Here is a 4,224-nt window from a genome sequence, read left to right on the forward strand (position 1 = left end):
AACAGGACTGGGTTAGAGCTCCAACAGGACTGGGTTAGAGCTCCAACAGGACTGGGTTAGAGCTCCTACAGGACCAGGCTTAGAGCTCCAACAGGACTCCAACAGTCGAACTTGAATGTCCGTCTGTGTTTGAACAAATGTGGCCGCTCTGATTGGCTCTGGATTCAAAGCGTCCTGATCGTGGGACCGTGTGTCCAAGCTGTGCTGTCCATGAAGGAGAGCAGCTTTGATGTGCAGTAAAGACAGGAACAGATGCTGGTCCTGCTGCTGTGGTTCAGAGCCCAGGGGGTCCCCAGGGGCCCGGAACCTACAGAGAAACTGGGCTAATAGGAGAGGAAAAAAGAGTCTATATCTGTAAGCCTGTCTCTTTCCTCCCACTCTGAACATCAAGTTAATTTGGAGTTAATTAGAAAGTAGGGCTGCCCTGACAGAGAGGTAAAAATACACCAACCCCCTCCTCCTCTTCCTCCTCTTCCTCCTCTGCAACTTTCACTCAGTTCTCTCTTTCTGTCTTTGCTCATTTCTCACTATTTTCTCATTGATGGCCTAGTTTTGTCTCTGCTGCAGCACAAATCAATGCAGCCTTAAAACCCACAGAAGGTGGATCTTCATGGTCCTTCCTGTCTCCATCAGACAGCCTGATTCAACATTTTATCACCTGAGCGGCTGCACGCAGTCAGAAGCATCACTTTCAGTTTGATTTGACAGCAGAACCAGAAGAACCCAGCCCCCGTCCGCCCAACTAGGCCAACATCAGAGGACGCTCTTCAGGCGCCGGCTAAAGGAATGACTGTCTTGTGACGAAGATATTTGCCGTTTGCAAATATCCAATCTTTGAATTGAACAAATACCATGCAAAGTACTCGGGCCGAGCGCGCTGTGGAAAAAATGTGTTGTTCTGCTGGAAGGCCACAGAGGGACAGCCCTTAAAGCCATTATTCAAAACACTGAAGGAGGACGCAGAAAGAAACACACCTTCACGTCTGTTCGCCAACATTACAGCAGCGATAAAAGAAGCTTTTCACATTCCTGAATGCATAAAGTATGAGAAACATTTTTACTGAGTCAGATTGGTTTGGTTTCGCTGTTCACAGCTTCTTCTGTAGGTCTTTGGCCTCAAACTGCTTCTGCAGATCAGATCAGTAAACGTTCGGCTCCTTCAGCTGACCCCTGCTGGGACTTTTATACTTTCTAAAAGATTTAACTTTATTTACAAATGTTTGCTCCATAGAAACACACGGAGATCTCTTCAGTTCCTTCAGAAACATTATTCCCTTTAAAACCTGCTTCAGCAAACTACTAATACTAGAACTGCTAAAACTGAAGTTTTTAGTTAGGGTCTTGATATTTTTATGGTTAGGGTTGAGATCAGACTTTTTAAGGATCTGTGTGTAAAGTAATTAGTTGTATTTAAAAAAACATCTATTTTCTTTCTTATTTCAGCTCATTTCTAAGGAAGGTTTTTCAGATGCTTCTAATCCCCAAATAAGCCCCGCTGCTTGATAGTAAAACTACCATAAACAGCAACAAAGTGAAGAGGAGTGGAAAGCCCCTCTTCTGGCAGCAGAGTGAGGTTCTGGTCCGAAGGCTCGGTTCCCCACAGTCTCAGAGGTCGTGACCCGAAGTGCAGCGCTCGTCTTTTTCTGGAAGTCTTCAGTGAGAAATTCTTTAGCTGACAGCTTCGTAGCCGAGGCGGAGCAGTAAACAGATAGTGGTTCTGGTAGTTTGGGGGAAGTTACGTCAGGGCCCGGCCCGTTAAAGACCCCTGAGGGGTTCTGCTGGGAACACATGGAGAACTTCACTAAACCTCAGAATGAAACAGAGTTTTCTGCTGTGCTGGATTGAACTCAGGTGTCAGCCGTCTCAGATCTGTCAGAGGGAGGACCAGCAGAAGGAATGCTTATCACCCGCCGCCGTGTGAAACCATACACTGAAGAGAGATGGAGATGAGACGGTTGCTTGGTTCCACCTGGTTCTAACAGACACATCAGGGCTGTCTGACGCAGCAGTGAGGATCTTTATCAAACATGCAGGAGAGCTGCAGTCCAATCTGACACTTCTTTACTGTTTAGATCCATGAGCGAGAGATTAAATCAGCATCTGACGGTTCTGCTGCTGCTGGAGGCTGGATGGGGAACAGCATTAATGAGGGAGTCACCAAAATGTCTCCAAAATGTCTCCAAATGTCTCGTTACTCGGCCTCAGACCACCTCAGAGGACCTCAGAGCTCCTCAGAGTACCTCAGAGCTCCTTAGACCACCTCAGACCACCTCAGAGCTCCACAGACCACCTCAGACCACCTCAGAGCTCCTCAGACCACCTCAGAGCTCCTCAGAGCTCCACAGACCACCTCAGACCACCTCAGAGCTCCTCAGACCACCTCAGAGCTCCTTAGACCACCTCAGACCACCTCAGAGCTCCTCAGACCACCTCAGAGCTCCTCAGAGCAGACATCAGGAGTTAAGCAGCTTCTACTTTGGCGATGCTAACAGTCTGAACGCTGCAGGTGCTGGGAGAGCGTCCAGCAGACATCCCCTTACAGGGACTCTGTGGAGTCCGGACTGAGCCAATAAAGGGCCTCCTCTGAAGCCCCAGTAAATGTTTTTCTAAGGACTATGAGCAGCCTCAGCAGCAGCGGTGTGGAAACACAAACAGGTGGACTGCCTGAACTGGTCTCCAGCAGTGGTCCACACACAGGCTCCAGTGTTTTCCTGCTGACAATGAGTTTAACCAACATTTGTTTAAAAAGCTTTTCATAAAAATCATCCCGTCTCAGTGAAGCGTAACCAAACCCAGAACATGAAGGGAGCGAGCAGCCATTTTTCATATCAGAACCACCTGATTTGTTATGCAAAATACAACAATAAATCTGAGACGGATTTTACTATCAGGAAGGTGTGAGTGAATAAACCCAGCTGCTGTGATGGACCTTCATTCAGCTCCGAGTAAACGAGAATAATTACCAGAAAATGTTCAAATATGCAGCAGAGCTGAAGCTGAGAGGCTGTTCACATCAAAGCCTTAAATGGCACAGCTTCTACCAACATGAGACGGGTGTGTGTGTGTGTCTGTGTGGGTGTGTGTGTGTGCGTGTGTGTGTGTGTGTGTGTGTGCAGACAGAGAAAGGAGGTTATTGGCTTCCAGGGGAGCAAACTAAAAATACCTCAGCTGGAAAAAGATGAAGCTGATCTGATGAAGAAGAACGAGCTGATGGCTGACCCAGGTTGGTTCTGACCTAGAGTCCTACCCCAGGTTGGTTCTGACCCAGGTCGGTTCTGACCCAGAGTCCTACACCTGGCTGCGTGTGAACAAGCACTTCCTGTACTTCCTGTGAACTCTTCTTCTGCCCTTCCTGCTGTGCAGCAGAGCGCCCCCGCTGTTTAGGAGGGGAACTAAAGGAAGTGTGGCACAAAACAGAAACTCGCCCCGTGTTCCTGAAACAACCATTTTATCATTAATGTCTGTTTGTTTGACAGCCTGAAACTGGTTTAAATGTCAGAACATCAGACGGATGTGTCCAAACATGTCCGAGCTGATGGACCAACAGCAGGACAGAGACACAGCGCATCTTAGAACCAAGAAAAGAGACAAAAATATAACATCTGTTTTCTCCTTTGGATCTTCAGCTGGAAAGTGTCCAGTCTGCATGAACCTGAAAACATCCATTCACCACCAGGCAGAAAAGGTCCTTCTTACTGCGACGTGTTGCTTCTGGAACCTTACAAATTTATTATATTCAGAAACTTTAGTTTAAACTCTGCTCCATGAGATGATACCAATGTTGCATCAATAATGTATAAAAATTCATCTTAAAAATACATAAATAAACCTTAAAATGACAGCATCACAAGCCTTTCTGGGCAGACATACTGTACTGTAAACAGTGATATATATAATTATCAAAAAACAAATCTCCAGATCCCAGCAGCTTGTCCACATAGAGAATCATGTTTAGGCATTTGTGCAACACCAAGCCTGACAGAGCAAATCTGCGTCCTCAGAAAAAGTGTGTTCTCCCACTCACACCTCTGCCAAGTGTTACTCAACACAGACGAGCAAACTGTCCAACCAGAGGCAAACAGACCAGTCCTGATCCTAAAACCTGGGACCATCTGAGGCACGACACCGCTGCAAACAGACCAGTCCCGATCCTAAAACCTGGGACCATCTGAGGCACGACACCGCTGCAAACAGACCAGTCCTGATCCTAAAACCTGGGACCAT

At 47.0% G+C, this 4,224-nt stretch overlaps 1 protein-coding gene across 4 annotated transcripts in view; it reads right to left on the bottom strand.

Annotated features, from left to right (window-relative positions):
- LOC108246561 (inositol polyphosphate-5-phosphatase A) overlaps nt 1-4,224 on the bottom strand; it is a 171,753-nt gene that overhangs the window by 144,634 nt on the left and 22,895 nt on the right. Inside the window, exon 1 of one of the 4 annotated variants that reach the window (XM_037973685.1) lies at nt 3,164-3,303. The exons of the other annotated variants lie outside the window; for them this stretch is intronic. The gene's annotated coding sequence lies outside the window, so the exon portion shown is untranslated. Of the gene's footprint in view, nt 1-3,163; nt 3,304-4,224 lie in introns of those variants that run through there. 4 annotated transcript variants of the gene reach the window in all.

This window comes from Kryptolebias marmoratus, linkage group LG22 (assembly GCF_001649575.2).
Source record: "Kryptolebias marmoratus isolate JLee-2015 linkage group LG22, ASM164957v2, whole genome shotgun sequence".
Lineage (NCBI taxonomy): Eukaryota > Metazoa > Chordata > Actinopteri > Cyprinodontiformes > Rivulidae > Kryptolebias > Kryptolebias marmoratus.